This window comes from Vombatus ursinus, unplaced genomic scaffold, assembly GCF_900497805.2.
Source record: "Vombatus ursinus unplaced genomic scaffold, bare-nosed wombat genome assembly UNPS02014959.1, whole genome shotgun sequence".
Lineage (NCBI taxonomy): Eukaryota > Metazoa > Chordata > Mammalia > Diprotodontia > Vombatidae > Vombatus > Vombatus ursinus.
Genome location: NW_020954737.1, coordinates 13,119,975 through 13,138,694, shown reverse-complemented (window position 1 = coordinate 13,138,694; position 18,720 = coordinate 13,119,975). Strand labels below are relative to the sequence as shown.

The window sequence follows — 18,720 nt, the reverse complement described above, 5'->3', positions numbered from 1 at the left end:
GCAGCCATTTCTTGAAATATATTTGACCTAAGTTTCAGAGTATCATCAACCCAAGGAGGAAAAATAGCAAAAAAATTTATTCAGTAAACTCATTTGAGACCTCACTCTCCTAACTAGAGATTCCTTTTGCAAGGACATGAATTGTTTGAGGCAGCAGTTGTTCTCAGTTCAACTGAACAAAAAGCTTTTCTGACTAGAAAAGTTAGCCACTAAATAGGATCACAGCTACCTGGAAATATGTTCTTCCTGAATTCAAGTCAGAAGCCTTTCTAATATTGTTTTTGTCTTGTTTTAATTTCTTGTACATAGCTGTAAGGTAAATGAGTACAACTGTTCATATTGAAATTTTTGAATGAGTTGCTAGTACTTCCTTTCCCACAGTGTCCTTGAACCTCTTCTGTCTCATTGATCAATAAGCTGGCTGTGTATACCAGGCACTGTACTAGACACTCAGATAGGTAGGTTAAAAAAGAAATAGTCCTTGTTGTTGAAGAACTTATATTCTATCAGAGGAGACCGCATATACATTCAGGGTTATTCACACCTGAGTAGATCAGGAAAGGCTTCAACATAGAAGATTGCACTTGATGAAGCTGTGTTGTAAAGGAAAATGGGATTCTAAGAGGTGGAATTGTGGAAAAAATGCACTGCAGACAACTAGTGCTCCTGACACTATATGAGTATCAGTGAAGTCCATTGGCTTAACCATTGGTTATACTTTGCTCTTACTAGTTAACTGACACACCTTCTTTTCTGTTCACACATCTTTCTAAGGAAATACTACTGTTGCAAAATGTGTTGTAGTGTGTTTACACTTATCATCTGCCTTTCTTGCCCTGTGGATGACCCCAAATTTTAGGGTTTTTCTGAGATTGCCAACTGGAAAAATACTAATAGTTTGGGCTAGGGGTTAGGCCAAGACTTCATGGATGAGGTAGTGTTTGAATTGAGCTTTATGAATAAGTAATGTCAGTTTAAAAAAAAATATGTATATATACACACATATATATAATGCTGTACTCTGCATTTTAGGCACAAATCTGCCAGAAATAGTTTTGTTTAACATTAATATCTAAGCCATTTTTGACTTGATGTCCACGATACTGTAGTTACCCTATATCCACTGACATGACTACAAAAATCGAGATGATTTTAGATAGTATATATAGGAATTTTCTTTTTTTAAAAAATTTTTTATATTTTAATTTGTTGTCAATATTTTTAAAATTCAGGAATGATCAAATGGCTGCATTTTCCACTGTTGCTTTATTTTCATTTTCTGTTACTATTTTCCGAGACCTTTCCAATAACTTGTGCCATATAATATGATGCACTTTTAAGTGAACTGATAAAGAAAGGCCCTGGAATCTTCGTAGATGATCTAGCTGGGCACTTTGAAGATTATGAGCTGCTAAAACTTCATACTGGAAGCAAATCCTTGTCCTTGAAATGTCCTTGAAATGAAACATCCATGAAGTCACCAAATCTGCATAGTTTTACTATTCTCTCAGGATTCTCTGATGCTTTCTCTTCTATAAACTACATTTTGTACTTGTGTTGAAAGATTTCTAATGCCAATTTTGCTTCAACATCCAAAGTTTCAAATGGAAATCTCTTTATTAAGGCATGAGCATCCTTTGTGAAAGAATGCAGGTGTTCCTTTCTTGATTGTAGATGGAGTTAATTTTCTTAGTAGCTCAGCTCACACTTGAGTCACAAGAAGTAGATTAGACATTTCTCTCAAGTTCCCAGTAGGCATGTTGTATGTTATTACTTGGAATGCTTGGCCTCTGGAAGTCTGTGTTATTGAGGTTGTCTTCCTATGAATGATCTTTGTGTTTAGATTTTTGCAGTTCTCTTTTTAGACTACTACATTCCTTTCTCGTCAGTCCCAGCTCCTGTTCCAAACCATAGTTTTTCAGGTCACTGCTCAACTTTTCTACCTCCCAGTTGGATGAAGGTTACTTCAGATTTCTCATCGCTTGCTGAGTCTCAACTTCAGTCCTAGCTAGAAATGTTCTTCTTTGGACTGTAGCTGTTCATTCAATACCTTCTAAGACTCAGAATTGTCTTTATTCATCTTATCCAATTTGCTTTTCAAATTATCTCTGTTTAGGCAAACTTCCCAATAAGCATGATAGGCCTTGTTTGCTTTTTCTCATCCCACTGAGCTTGTTTCTTTATCTAAACAGGTTTCAAGAAGATTTTCTTACAGAAATCTTATTCTTTTCTTTCAGAGGCAATTCTCCTTCTCTGAATCCTTTAGTCTCTTTTTGATGTCCTCATATGTAGTCCAGCAGCAAAGTGTGAAGCCACTGGTTCAACTCCTGTCTAGATTGACATAGGAGTAATGGTATTTCTCCTCTGAGCCTTTTCATGGTTCAGAATATAGATGTTATCCTACTAGTACATCCATGATGGTGCCCTGTCAGCAATTTTGGTGTTGGAATCCATTCATCAAGTCTTTTGTCCAAAATTACATCATAGCAGAAGGCTCCAGCAACCACTGGAATTTCTGGAACTCTGACTAAAGTAGCTGTGTATTCATCCTTGAGTGCCCTTTCTATCACACACCCCATCATCATGGCACAAGAGTTCCAATAAGCCTTGTTTACTTCCTCAGGATCTTCATCTTTAAAAGTAAGAAACTTAATTTCAAGTGACTTGGTCAGAGGTTTATCCCAGGGCTGCCCATCCACAAGAGCCAAAATGGATTTCTTACAATACTATTCACTTACATGCATGGCACAATTATAAGGAGTTCAAAGATTTTTATTCATCAAAAATACGGCACCAGGGTCAGATTTCCCAACATGTTTAACTTCAATCTTCTCAGTGTGAGGATTGAGTGACAGCTGCCTCTTTTTCTCTCTGTCAAAGAACTCATTTCACATCTTAGCTACCTCAGTATCTGATAGTTGAAAAGAAGGTGCTGTGACTATAAACTTCGTACCACTCCATGATAAATGCAAGTGCCCCACCGAATGGCACACCATTACTATCAAGAAAAAGAAGTCAGGAATTTTCAATCAGTTATGTTCAATACAGTTTGTGTTTAACATCCCAAAATAGTTAAGTAAAAAAGTCACTGTCTCATTCCTTCCTGGTCTACTCCCCTGGAGGGATCTTCCCAAATATTGATCCCCCACCCCAAAATTAAGAATCTTTTCTGAATAAGAGGTGAAAGAGAGAGCCTTCCTTTCTGTGGAATAAAGGGCACATCTCTTAAGTGGAGTCTTTTGGTCAATCCTTTCAGGGATGGGAAAAGCAGTGATCTTAACTAGATTGGAGTTGAGTTCACTCATCACCCTTAAACCCCTTAATCTCCCTTAAGAAAAGGCCTTACCTTTTGTTTTACCCAGTTTCCCAAGGGAAAAAAGTTTAGAGGAGGTTTTAGACCCTATAAATATCATTTCATAATATTCTTTCATGATATTTCCAGATATTTCTTCCTCAAAAATGAGGGTGACTTTTTTGCCTCTTACTCCAGGTTCAAAGAGGGCTAGTTATAGTTCTGCTTTTCTATTGATCTAGGCCATATGTATCAAAGGATATGTACTTGGATGGTAGAAATGAAAATGTGGCTGAGGTTCTTCTCATCTATTATAGTGGTCACTTGTGGTACTCAGTTCACTAATCCAAGGCAGTTCATTTCTCCCTTTCCTATTCCATCTATTTCTCCTCCCCCCCATTTTTAGCATGTTCTTTCTTATTGTATTTTTTTTTTAAAATTGAACTAAAATCTACTTCCCTGTGGTTTATGCCTTTTGATTCATATTTAGTCTAAAACTACACAGTGTGTGTTAAAACCTAACAATCTTTGAAATCATCCATCAATTAAAATGAGAGACATGCATTTTCTGATGTGGTCAGTGTGGGAATTTATTTTGCTGGACTCTTCGTGTTTATAAGTTGGGTTTTTTTTTGTAGTTTTTCACTTGGAGGGGCAAAGGGAAGTACAGATTATAAATGCATGTAAAATAAATTTTATTTTTAAAAAACTGTCATGCATCCCTAAGTTTTCTTCAGCTTAAGCACTCTTACTTCCCTCCTTCAGCTCTGCCTTTCCCAACAGTGTTCTCTTTTTTCTCAATTTTCTTTTAAGTATTTGACATATTTTTGTTTGCTCCCTACATTGTATTATACTTAACTCTGAGTTGTTTTCCAGTCAGTAGAATGTAAGCTCCTCAAGGTCAGGGGCTATCATTAAATTTTTTTTTGTATTCTCAGTGTCTAGTGGGGAACCTGTGGCCTGGAGGCCACATATGGCCCTGTAGGTCTTCAGGTGCGACCCTTTGACTGAATTCAAACTTCACAGAACAAATCCTCTTAATAAGTCAAAATATGATAGGGAGGCAAAGGACTCGAGAGGAGGACAGTGTAGAGTTGAACTGGTTTAAAAGGGTTAAGGAGGAGAAAAAAGAAGATGATAGTGCAGGGTTGATAGCTTGGGACAGAACTGAGGGGATTTAAAGGTCATGGTGTGGATGAAGGCAGAGAGGGAGGTAGAAAGCTAATAGATCATCATCAGATAAGGAAATTTTAGAATTTTTGAACATGGAGGTTGTATATTTGTAGTTGATGGCAAGATCAAGTGTGGTCAAGGTGATGTCAAGATATGTGTGGCTGAGGTGTGGTAGAGGAGTAGGCATGGGAAGTCAATAGATTGAGGATACTATAGCTTTTTGGAGCCACAAATGAGAGTTAGGTTTGCCGATGATTATGCTCTATGAGCAAAGCAGAATTAAAGTAGCTCAAAAGAAATGTGAGATACACAAATTTAGTGAATCCATCCCAAATCTTCATATGGACTATTTGTGCCTGGCCTTCAGTAGAGCATTTGGAGCTCTTATTGGTCTGATCAGTCATAGTCGGACACACTGTAACTTGACTTTAACATCGTGATGTCATTTTAGTCCTCTTCAAGAATGAAGGATGAGAACCATTCTATGCCAGGCAAAGATCTGCTCTCACAGAGCTTAGAATGTAATGGGAGAAAACAACACAGGAAAGGATGCTGAAGATGGGGAGGGGGCAGGATACCTAGTGCGTGATTGAGAAGTCCAAAGAAGTACAAAAGAGCCCACAGCCCTGCCCTCTAGTCAGAGGGTGTAGTCTCAGGAGCAGAAGGTCCAGATGTGATGTGAGTACTTAGGCAGGTTCAATCTTAGAGGATAATGAGATTTTTCCAGATGGTGAGTTTCTTGGGGAAAGGAGGCATGATGGAGAGAGATGCATATTAGGGTCTATTAGTATAGATAACTAGAGCACTATTAATGAAATCTTATAAGATTGTGGGTTAGAGCCCCATTTAAGTCTGCCAGGAATACCTTTGTTATTAAATGATCACTATCTTATTTTATAATTTAAAAAATATTTGTTGAGGGCTTATTCTGTGTAATGGACTTTCCTAGGTAAAGGTATTTTAAAATTTATGGCAAGGAGAGTACATTTAGAAAATGAAGGTTGATATTAGAACAAGAATAACATAGTAGAAAGCACTGGATGAGGACACAGAGAATATAGGTCTGAATTATGGCTCTGCCACTTAATGACCTGGAGCTACTTGAATCTAGTGAGGTAAAATTTAATAATGATAATTGTTAAGACTTATGCTTCAATTCAAGAGATTGACTTTACAAATACAAGATGGGAGAATCATGGTTAAGCAGCAATTTATAAAAGATCTTGGGGTTTTAGTGGACCACAAGTTTAACATGAGTCAACAGTGTTGAGGCAGCCAAAAAAGCTTATGTGATATCTGGCTGCATGACAAGAGAAGTTTAGGTTTCTGGAATAAGGGGATGGTAGTCCTGCCTGGTTAGATCATAGCTGGAGAATTATTTTCCATGTTTTAGAAAAGACATCAGTTCTAGAGGAGGGAATCCAAAAAAGAGGAAGAATATTATCAATAGGCCATTTGAGGGTTGTTTGAAAAAACTGTGGTTGTTAAGATTCTGGAGGGACATAGTTGTCTTTAAGTACTTGAAAAACCATCTTGAGGGGGAAAGTCTTAGATTTGTTTGTTCTTAGGGGGTAGAAGTAGGAATGATAGATGGATGTTGCAAAGAAATTATTTTTGGCTTGGTGTCAGGAAAGACTTCTAATATAGAGCTATCCCAAAGTGGAATTGGGCAGCTTGGGCGATAAAGAAGTGTTGTAGCCTCTGGTAGTGTAGATTGAGCATTAGAACAAAATGAGACACTCTTAGGTCATTCAGCTGTCAACAAAAGGAGGTTTAGGTAGCCCTAACATAGAAAGGATAAATCACTTGGGTGAACTTGTACTAAATTCAGGCAGATCTCTCTCCTGCCCCCTCATCTCCACATTCAAAAGGATATCTGCCAAGTTTGAAGCTCCCTTTACTCCACATGGGGTATATTTATGGCCTGAGATGATTAGGAGGCCCCATTAACACGGCCTGGGACCACATGAGACCTGTAAACCCTAAGTGGTTTGCGAGTTAATCCCTTGGCCTAGTTAAATCTTCAGAACATCTTGTCTTTTGGTGAAGGAATTAGCCTAACATATTGGAGGATGGGGAATTCTAGTAGATAATGACTCTGCCACGAATATGTGTTTGGGTGTGGCTCTATTCATTATAATTCTTTAATCAAAAACTGGGTGTGTTATAATTTTTTTTTATGTACAGATTGAAGTTGATGGCCACAGAACTCCCTTTTAATCTATCATAGGATCCTAAATTTAGAGCTGAAAAATAACTTTAAGTTACTGAGTTCAACCTCCTCATTTTATAGATGAAGAAACTGAGGTCCTGGAGAGTTTTAAGAAATTTACCTAGGATCACACAAGTCAAGAAGTTATCTAGAATAGAATTTGAACCCAGGTCTTTCTGATTTCATCTAGTGCCCTATACCATGCTTCCTCTTGAATTCTTGCTGGCCACTAGTGTGGTAGACAGTAAAAGAAGTGCAAAAAAAATCCTTGGAGGTAAATGTTGGCTATGTTACTGCATAGCAGGAACATGAGTGAGTGAGAAGTTCGAAAACAAAGGTGGTTTGTATCCTGAAATGATGTGTCAAACCAGTGGATTAGTGCAGGTAGCTTTTTGCTTCCCCAAATAACTAAATTAAATAATAATAGTAAATTAAATAATAATGTATGCATCTTTAGAAGCACTTTTTTTTAAAAAAATATTGAGCTAAAGATTTAACCTTTAGTGAGGTTTTTTTCTCTCAAGACCATTTTTTTTTTTTAAAGGAAGACAAATAGAGATTCAGCAGTGAGGCTGTCACTATTTGGGAATAGTCCAGATTCAGCTTCTTGATCATAATAACATGAACCAATTAAAGTGATTGATTTCAACTCTTATATAAACTTTCTTACATATGTAGGTGTCCCTCTGTACAATACATCTGCGATTTTTGGGTAACTAATATGTTTTCTGTGTATTTTTAGTTTCATACCATTTAAAAAGCTTTGTCTATAACATAGTTGCATTAAATGCTATGTAATCTTTTTAAGTTACATTTTGAGAGATCACTTTTATCTTCTGGAAACATTTGACCTTTATCTATAGACTTTTTACTGACCAGTTGGTGCTAGGGCTAGAGTCAATGTAAAAGTAAAAACTGTGAAAATCTACAACCTTAATGTTTTGGATAAAGGTGGTTTCTGATAAAGAGCTTTTGAAATACTGTGCTAAGAGAGGAACCAAAAAGGTCTGTAATAGAAAAAATTGTCGAATACTTGAAAAGTAGAGGAGGCACCTTAATGGTTCTGTTTTGAATCTTTATGTCTATATCCTTCATACCACTCCTGCTATAGAGGCTTTCAGACATGGGAAAATGTGGAACAAAACAAGAAGGAAGAAAAGAGAGAGAGAGAGAGAGAGTATGTGTGTGTGTGTGTGTGTAGAGACAGAAACATGGAGGAAGAGAGGCATAGTGAATCATAGAACAGAGAGAGGGGAGAGGCATGAAAGAAAAAATAAAAACATGGATGATGGGATAGTAGCATAAATAAGGATTTTATAAGGTTGGCAATATCTGGACAACTTTTGTGGATAGACAAACCCCAGCTTATCTTAAGAAAATTGACACCGAGATTTATACTTTATTAAAATATAAGCCTACTTATATTGAGATCACCTTGTAGATGGACTTTTATTGGTGTTTGGAAGCATGATATCCAGAAAGAAGACATGTATGTTCAAAAGTTTCTAAAAGCCCAAAGATAATAATGATTGAAGGTCTTTTAAATATAAAAAAAAAATTATCTTGAAGTAGAGAGTGTAACTTCTAGTTATATAGTATCCACAACATTCCTACCTTACATTGTTATTTGTACATTGTCTCCCCAGTTAAAATATGAATTTCTTGAAAGCAAATACCATATTTTTGCCTTTCTATCTCCAGAACTTAATAGAGTACCTGGCACATAGTACTCACTTAATGAATTCTTGACTGACTGACTGACTGACTGACTGACTCTCTGTTTTAGAGCAAATCTTAGGCTTTACACCTAGAAGCAGCCTTAGAGGTCACCTGGTTCAACCTCTTCATTTCACAAATAAGGAGACTGAGTCTTATAGAAGAGAAATGATTTGGCCATATCCACACAGGTAGTGATATTTGAACTCATGTCTTCTTATTTCAACTCCAGTTTATTAGAATGTGAGATCGTTGAGAGCAGAACTTGTCTTGCCTTTTCTTTTTATATCCTTAGCTCTTTGTATAATGTTTTTGAACATAGTAAGTACTGAATAAATGTTTTTGCATTCATTTATTTCTACAGTCTAGATAGGGTTAGAGTAAAAATATATTACCCATATGATATGGTGAAACTGTTAATATAACTAATATGGACTACAATAAAACAGGTATATTGTCCATAAGGTATACTACAGTAGAACTGAAGGATACTACACATATAGGACTGTAGATGGAGATTCTGACATCTGAGATGTTGGTATCTTTCTTGAACAGTTCTCTGCTGATGAATTCCTGATTCCTGTCCTGGATGGTAAGTATAGTCAACTTTGGATCAGTTGGAATAAAAAGCCAGGTGTCACATTGGCCAGTGATCTCCGACAGAGCTACTTTACCAGGTCTTTGGACCATTGATTTAGAGCTGAGAGGTTACTCTAACTTTCCCATTTTACAGATGAGGAAGAAGTTAGGTGACTTGCTCAAAATCACCCAGGTAGTAATAACAGAGCCAGGATTCAGACATGGGTCCATTTAATCATACCAATTTCTGAAAGACTATGGTCACATTCCCAGTTGGTCTTTTGAGACATTGTGGTTTTACCCATTTTTTGCCACAGTTCCCCGTGGCATTTTAGAATATCCTTATTGGGGAAGTACCAATCAATCTGCTAAGTGAATCCCTCATGATAGGCCCTGGTTGAATTGGGCTTTTGGGAAATAATAATGCCTGAATGATTCTTTCCATTGGCTAACTTGAATAGTTGAACTTGAGCTCAGCACTGCAGAAATATCATGTGTGATAAGCATTGAGTATATTGTGTATCCAGTTAGTTTCCCTATTTAACACGAGTGTCTAATAGGAAAGTAGGTCATTAACAATTCTTATAACCATTAGTGACAGTATACCAATGAATAAAATAGCGATAGTAAACAAAATGAACATTGTATTTAGTAACATGGTTAATATTTTCAAATTTTTAATTCATTATAAGATAGGAAGATATATGTTATAGTGCCATCAAGCATTAGATGACTTATTTTGGGGGGAGGAGATAAATTGGTATATTTAACAAATAATTTAAAATTTTCTTGCTAATGCTTTATTTCATAATTTGATTAGTTTGATTGAAAATCTCTCATCCTAACACAAACTTTTGGAAATAAAGTCTTCACTGATCTGCGTCTGTAATGGAGAGATTTTTCTATCTCACGATTATTTATTTTTTTCCACTTAATGGTATTTTTTTTTTCAATTACATGTAAAGATGGTTTTCAACATTCACTTTTATAAGATTTTGAGTTCCAAATTTTTTCCCTCCCTTCCTTCCCCCTTCTTCAAGATAGCAAGCAATCTATTATAGGTTATACATTTACAATCATATTAATACCACAAGATAATTAGTTTTGATTTGAACTCACAAATTTTTCTATGATTATACTAAAGGCTGTGGCATAGTCTTTAGACTTGTTACCTTTATGTACTTTTACAATTTATTAACAATTTTTATCACCTTAATTTCCAAATATTCTTTCTCCTTCCCAGAGAACCATGTCTTGGTGGGATAAAGACAAGTTAGGGGCAAAAAAAGCAGCATGACAAAGCTAAAAGCATATCAGCTGAGTTTGGCAGTATATACGATCTTCCAAAACCATATGCTTCTGTCCCTGGAAAGCAAGTAGGAAAGTGTTTTCTGAGCTATGTTTTGGGGAGGGACAAATTTGTTCATTATAATTACATAGTGATTTTTGGTTTTTTTTTTGCATTCTATTTATATTATTGTCATTATATATTATCATCTTGATTCTGTATCAGTTTATATAATTCTTCCCAAGTTTCTGAATTCTTTATATTCACCATTTATCATAGCACAATCATGTTCTATTCTATTCGTGTGCTTCAGTTTAGTTAGCCATTCCCTAGTTGGTGAGAATCTCTTTTATTTCAACTTTTTGCTGCTACAAAAAGTGCTGCTATATCAGTATTTTGGATTACATGAGACCTTTTTTTTCTGCCTTTGACCTCCTTAGAGGTCCCTGAGTAAAAAGGATTCATACCTTTGATACATTTTAGTTACCTTTTTAGCATAATTCCAAATAGAATAGGGTAGTCTTAAAAATAAAAGTTTTGTTTATTTCCTGTTATACCCTTCCCCTCATTGAATGCCTACTAACAAAATATTTTTCTTTGTAGCCTGGATCTGATTTCATTGTAGGAGGGAATTCTGGTGAGGAAACTGTCTTTCCCACAAATACAGATCAGCAGCTGTTCTGCTCTTTACAGGTGGTGCTTGAGCTGTTTCTTGAAGGAAGAGAGGGATTCTGTAAGTTGGAGGTGAGAAGGGAGCACATTCCAGGCACAGAATTGCAAAGCAAAGGGGAGATTTAGGGTGTGTGGGAAGCAGAAGACTTGTTTGGTTGTAGGAGAAGGACTAGGGTTTTTCCCGCCCTTAACAACTCTATAATTACGAACTTGAATACATATCTTTGACAGAAGATCAGTTGCATATTTAAAAGGGGAAAAAGATAAAACAGGAAATAAACTGGGCAGAGGGCAAAACTGATATTGTATGACATTGTCCACTGATATTTTGGAGATAAATGATGAACATTTCTCACCTGCAGAGTGACAAAACATGGTAAAGTAAATATCAGAAAAAAATACTAAGAAAAAACCTAAATCAACATTTTAATTCATAGGCAATTAAAATAATTTTCCATAACAGTTTAAAATTTTGATTATCAGCTGCTTTTCATCACAAAATGTGTACAGAAAAAAGTTTGTACCTGTGTACTTTTGGAAACATTTCATCTACTACTACTTTAACCATCATGTACATGTGAACTGGAGAACTTTCAGTATAAAATTATCTTTTAAGAAAGTGTGTTTAACCTAAAAGTTGAGACTAAATCACATTACACATAATTAGGGGTTAGGAAGGATAGCAGTATTTTCACAATAATCACATTTCTATTGTACATTATTAAAATCATTGTTTGGCTTGTAAGCTAAGTTAAAAAGACACCTCCACATATTTAAAACTGAAGGGACACACATGTCAATCTGAGTAACAATTGGGTATCAGTGCATTTTTTATCTTTAGGCTGTGAATGTGTTCTGTTTAATGAATGCAGGAAATTGACAGAGAAGCAAAGAATTTCCCATATCAGATTTAAATGTAAATCCATTTGCATTTTGAATATAAAAAAAGTGTCCTTAAAACCTGCTACAAATTGTAAAAACGTTCCTTTCTATTACCCAACTTCTGAGGGATAGCAAAAGTTAAGTGAGACTGGAAAGATAGTGGAGACTGTGTTAAAGAGCTTTAAAAGCTAGAAAGAAGAGTTTGTATTTTATCCTCAAGGCAGTAGGGAGCCCTGGAGTTGATTGAGTCAGGGAATGACACAGATTTATGTTTAAGGAAAATCATTTTGGCAGCAGTGTGTAGGATAGAATGGAGTAATGGGGTTTGGGAGGGAGACATCTATTAAGAAGCTGTTGTAAAGATACGGTGAGAAGGTGGTAGCTGAGTGTAAAGACAAAAGGGGGACACATACCATGGGAGAGATATTGTGAAGGTAGAAATATCAAGAGTTGACAACTGATTGAATATGTGTGGTGCAAGGGATTGAGGAATCAAGGATGACACACAGGCTGTGAACCTGGGAGACTGAAAGAATGATCAGTCAATAAACATTTTTTATTCACTTACTATGTGCTGGGTACAATGCTACACTGGGGATTAACAACAACAACAATAAAAGGCAAAACACCATCCTTGCCCTCAAGGAACTCACATTCTACACATGCAAACAATTATGTACATACAAAATACACAAGGTAAATGGGAGGCAGGCTCAGTAGTGACAGGGCAAGAGGGAGATCATTACAAGCCTTTTGTAGAAGGTAGAATTTGAGCTGAATCTTGAGGGAAGCCAGGAGGGTAGAGATGGTGAAGGAGAATATTAGTCAGTGAAAAGAGGAACAGAGGACAGTCAGTGAAAAGCAGTCAGAAGAGGGAATGTCTTATGTAAGAAATAGCAAGAAGGCCAGTCTTGATGATTATAGGGTATATGGAAGGGAAATTAGGTATAAGAAGACTAGAAAGGTAGGAAGGGGCCTGGTTATAGTGAAAGACTTTAAAAGTCAAATAGAAGAATTTTATATTTGATCCTGGACATAATAGGGAGCTACTAGAATTTATTGAATAGGTGGATGATGTCAGATAATACACTTTATATATAGGAAGATCACTTTGGTAGCTGAGTTAAGGGATGGAGTTGAGTAGGGAGAGGCTTGAGATAAGAAAACGAGTCAGAAAGCTGTTGCATAGTCCAGGAGTGAGATTATGAGGGCCTGTATGTCATGTTGGTTGCTGTTTGAGTGGAAGGAAAGGAATGTATAGGAGAGAGATTGTTAAGGTAGAACAAGAACTGACAAAGGATTAGCTATATGGATTGAGTGTAAATGAGGAGTCAAAGATTACGTTGACTTTGTGAGCCTTGAGAGGGCTGGTAGGATAATAGTGCTCTCAACAGTATTAAGGAAGTTGGGAAGGAGAAAGAGTTTTGCGAGGGAAAGATAATTTACTCAGTTTTGGAAATGTTTAGTTTGAGATATTTCCAAGACATCCAGTATGAAATGGCCACTCGGCAATTGGTGATGTGACTGGAACTCAGGGAAGACACGGGCTGAATGTAGATCTGTGAATCATCTGTTGTTTGAGAGCAAACATTTTTTAAAAGTCATTGATGTTGGGGCAGCTAGGTGGCGCAGTGGACAAAGAACTGGTTCTGGATTCAGGAGGACCTGAGTTCAAATCCCGCCTCAGACACATAACACTTACTAGCTGTGTGACTCTGGACAAGTCACCTAACCCCATTGCCTAGGCGCCCCCCCCCCAAAAATCATTAATGATATTTTCTAACAGCCTAGTAAATATCAGAAATTAAATTTCCCAGGATGCCCTCCCACCCCCCCAAAACAAATAAAGTTAAGCTAGTTTCCAGATGTTAGTCGTGTAAGAATAAAAATACCAGACTTAGCTGTGGATCATATTCTCTTCCTAAATAGACTCCCCTTCTTGGTCATCTCAGCTGTAATCCTCAAGTCTATCTGATAGTAATGTTTCTCCTGAATTCACAGGTCCCACATCTCTGGTTGCCTGCTGGACATCTCTACCAAGGCGTCAAATGGTAGTCTCAGATGCAACATAACAAAAATGAAACTAATTATATTCCCTCTCATACTTGCCTTCCCTGTATTCCGAATTTGCCTATTTCTCTTGATTGTTCTGCTAACCTCCAAATCTCCCAAGTTCAAGATCTCAGTTGTCTTTGTCTTTTTTCACTCTTTCTCATCCCCTAGCCAAGGGAAGACAAATTCTGGCCTTTTTACTTTAACTATATCTTTATCAACTTTCTTTTTTTCTACAGATACTGTCACCACCCTAGTTCTGATGCTTATCACTTTGCCAAGGTGATTATAATAGCCTAATTGGTCTTCCTGATCTCATGTCACTCCCTCAAAAGACTATCAACTGCTGCCTATTGCCTATACCCAAGGCATACCATAATCTGGTTCCAGGCTACATTTTCAATCTTACTCAACTTTCTTATTTCACTAATTTCCTTTATGTATTCAATGTTTAGCCAAACAGGTATCCTCATATTCATAGGCTAGAGTTGGAAGTGGCCTTACGCATAAAAAATGCTGGCCACAAGTAGTTGGGGTCTTTCAGACTTGGTGGATTTCTGAACACTGCCTGAGTAGCCATATCCTGTCGTAATAACAAAAGGTTTCCATATGGAGACAAAGGATGCCACATATGGAGAAGAGCAGTGCCACTGTAGCCTTGTTGCATATCTTTGTTATATTAGGGCAAAATAAGCCTCTTTTTGTTAACACATGAATGACTTGCAAGTTCCTCATTTTGTTTCAATATCAAATCTGAAGTAAGAGTGATGGTGTGAGAACTGCTTCACCAGTTATTCTATATCTCTAATAATATATGCAAATCAAAATAATTATTAATTTAACCTTATACCTTGCAAACTGGCCCCGTTGTCTGGCCAGTCTCTCTGTTTCCTCAACATATCTCCCATCCAGGGAGCCAATTTTGGACGTTTTCAGTTTGATGCCTAGTTGCTAAAATGTTCTTTTTTTTCCCCTTTCTTTTTAATAATTCTTTGCTATATGGGGTGGCTCTTTGAAGGGGGACTGGCGGGGACATAGTGGGAAATATAAGTGATGTAAAAACAAAAAATATTAATAAAAACATTTGAAAAAAGTGAACTGATCATGTACACGGTTTTATATATAGCTATATCAATAAAACCCTTTGTTAAGGATGGTTGTGCATGGAAAGTTTATGCCCTAACTCCTGTGGAAACTGAGTTCATATTTTAAAAGTAAAATCCCAGGAGGGAAAAACCATAAGGATCTCTATGATGCCTTTGATTCATCATTTGAGAGAATAAAGCATGTCTGTTCTCTTTTTAAAAAAAAATTTATTTTATGTTCCAAATTCTCTCCCTTCTTCTACCTTCTCCCCCACTCATTGAGGAGGCAAAAAATATAGTACTCATTACACATATGAAGTCACATAAAACATTTCTGATTAGCTATGTTCCAGAAGAAAAAAATTTTTTTAAATATGCACTCCGAGCCCATCAGTTCTCTACCTGGAGGTAGACAGCATTTTTCATCATGAGTCCTTTTGAATTGTGATGGATCATTGGATTGGATTACTGTTACTATGGTAACAGTAATTGTTCCTCTGGTTTTGCTCACTTAACTTTGCATCGGTTCATAGGTCAGTTTCCAGGCTTTTCTGAAACAATCCCCTTCATGATTTTTTACAGCATAACAGTTATATCCATTCTCTAGGCACTTCCAAATAATTGGAATGTATCTCTAAGTGTTGAATGTCCACATATCTTTCTTTCACCTCATAAACCAGCTGAGGTCTTGCCCTCTTTTCCCAACACCTACATAAAGTGTCTGACTATACCCAGGTGACCCAATAGTACCTGGCATCATAAATAACCATCTCCACCCCCCCCCCCCATTAGCCAACCTTGAGTAAATGAGAGAACATTCCACTTTTAATACTCTCATTTCCTTCAACCAATTACTACACTCACATCTCCAATTATAGCTTTGAAAGCAGAGATTACAGACAATACTTTAATCATTTACCATCCTGGAAACCCAGAAAAGAAGGAACCATCTCTAACATATCAGAGAAGAGAATTTTCTTAAAAAGGAAAAGCTGGTTTGTTATAGACATGACTTCTGGGAGGTTGGACTCCTGACCTGGGCAAGCCAGATGCATAATGAGGCAGCTGTTCATTAGCAAGGACAAACCTTTACTCTTGATGGAAGAGTGCCATTTTGCCAGTTGGGTACAGGTTAGGTTCACTTGAATTAGGTGGGTGTTCCAAACAGCATAAGGAACCCAGTCGGGCAAGAATACCTGGCTTGTTCTTAGGGTGAGGTGATCATATGATTCTGTGCTCAGTACAACATGGCATCACCAGCCCAATGTCCAAATTGGCACTTGGCCCACTTCCCCTCTGCTGTTCTTATAATGGCTCCGATCTGGTCATTTAGCATGTGATGTCTGTGATGAATGCTGATATACTTCACTACTGTATGCCGTGGGAGGCATCAGCAAAATCCCTCAGCAAAATCCCTCCATTAGCCCTGACCCTAAAGGGTAGAGCCTTTGATTATCTAGTCCTGTGCTCTCTAGCTCTTTTTAGATTGTAATCTCCTTGAGGGCAAAGACTATCTTTTGCCTCTTTTTGTATCTCTGTTGCTTAGCACAGTGCTTGGCACTTAGTAGGCCCTTAGCAAATGTTTATAGAATTAAATTGAATTTGGCCAGACCCATGGCCGCTAGTCAGGAATTAGTATATGAAGAACTTTTCTACCCCATGCTTCAAGACTGTCATATACTAGCCTTTGAGCCTGGAGCTTGGCCCACTGGTAAGACTTGCAGGACCCCCATTCCCAAGGGCAGGGATGAGGAACCTACTTGAGTGCTTCTTGTTGACTGAGGCCAAGTTTTACAGAACAAATCCTTTTATTAAAGGGATTTGTTCTGTGAAGTTTGAATTCAATCAAAGGGCTGCACTTGAGGACCCTAGAGGTCCACTTGTGGTCTTGAGGCCACTGCCTTAGGGTATTATTTGTTAAATGATAAACTAATTTTTTGTTATTTGTTAATAACAAATTAAACATTAAATAACAAATTAAAATAACAAAACAATTATTTGTTAAATGATAAACTAATCCAGTTTGTGTACACTTCTCATAACTAATAGAGCTGGTCAAAATGGTGTTTCTCTGGAATTAGGTCCTTAAGGATGGGAATCCAAACGGCCAGGGGAGGTGGCAGGGTTCCAGAATGTAGACTGGAGTCTCAGTCTCAGGCATAATCATCGCTTATTTGTAAAGTGCACTAACAACACGAGAGGGACCCACGCAAGTGTGATTTTTGAATGTACCCTTTTTATTTAGCAACAGAAGCCTCCTGTACTCTACCCATTTTGTTAGAAGGCCCAGTTGTATCAAACCAACCCATAATATTGGCAGCTCTGGACATAGTGATCGTATGACCCTGAGTTATTTGTTCAGTAGCAATGAGGGTCTAGCAGTAGAAAAGCAGCTACTTTTCAAAGGTGATTTAGTGACTGCTCTGTGGAATGTGGAGTTCCAGAGGCCTGATAATTATTCTGGCCTTTTCTTGGTGCATGCCAAAGGCTCTGCTTAGCCTGGTCTTTTATGAATAGAGACCTCCAGAAACGTGAGCCTTTCAGGGTCATAAGGACCCAAGAGAAGTGCTGGACACCTACTTTGTACTTTCCAGGTCTACAGTGTGTCCTGGGCCCCACCTTGAAAGAGTTAACTTAAGAGGTGATTTGTTAAATGGGGGCTGTCAGTATACATATGCAGGGAATATGGGTTCTCCCAAACCTGGAGACCATTATGTTTGTGAACTTCCTTCTTGGTTGTGAGGAAGCAAGTGTCAGTGGCTTATTTTGTACTATGCCCAGAATCCTCTTGAGTTTTCCCCATCCATTGTACCCCCTAAAACTTGAGTTAGCAGATTGGACATTGAATTTTCTTAATTGATTTCTCACCCCTAAGATCTCTCATATGGGCCATCTGAACTAAGACCTCTGCCATTGGCATCATCTGGTTCACTCATCATTATTTCATTAATGTAGAAATGCACATCAGGTCTCTCAGGAAGGGAGGCCCCATTCAGTTTTCTGCCCACCCTAATGTTGCTATCTGAGGAAGATATCAGATAGCTGTGGAGAAGAATGGTGAAGCTATATGGGACTCCTTCCCAGGTGAAAGCAAACTGGTTCTGACTAGTCTTAGTCATAGAAATAGAGAAAAACAATTTTTGGCAAGGTTGATAACTTTATACCACTTACCCTGGGCCTGTAGCATTGGTCAGGATCAGCTTAGTAATGGTGACCACAGTATGATGACTTTGTTCAACTCCTGCAGTCCACTGTAACCTGCCAGATGCCTTCTGTCTTCCTCACAGGTAAAACAGGATTGTTGTGAGGGGAGTTGATAGAACATATCACTCCAGTTTACTTCATAAATATCTTTCAGGCCTCTGGGGACCTGATGTATGGTGTTAACTTCATGGGATTATTTGGGTAATTATGGGGTTTCCATTTGGCCCTACCCTCAATAACATGGCTGAACTCCTTCCTTCAAGGGTCTTCTATCTGTAGCTTCTCCTGAATAATCTAAATGGGGTAGGGTTTTAGAGGATGTCTTAGGTTTGGGTGGGGCTGAAAGGTTATTAGTGCAGAATTTCCCTGTATAGTTCTTATGAGCACCCCTGTGGGCTGGCCATCAGTTGCTTTCTTATAAAACCCTTATTGAGGCAGCTGGGTGGCATAGTGGCTACAGTGCCTGACCCGGAGACGGGAAGATCTGATCAGTCTCAGACCCTAATTGTGTGATCCTAAGTCACTTAACCACTGTTTGCCTCTTATCTCTTTATATATAAAATGG

General features: G+C 37.6%; 1 protein-coding gene and 1 pseudogene across 1 annotated transcript in view; one reads left to right on the top strand and one right to left on the bottom strand.

The window, feature by feature from the left end:
* The window catches only part of STAG1 (stromal antigen 1), a 355,079-nt gene that overhangs the window by 14,438 nt on the left and 321,921 nt on the right, over nt 1-18,720 (top strand). The gene's annotated exons all lie outside the window — the stretch shown is intronic.
* LOC114030390 lies at nt 1,239-3,005 on the bottom strand (annotated as a pseudogene).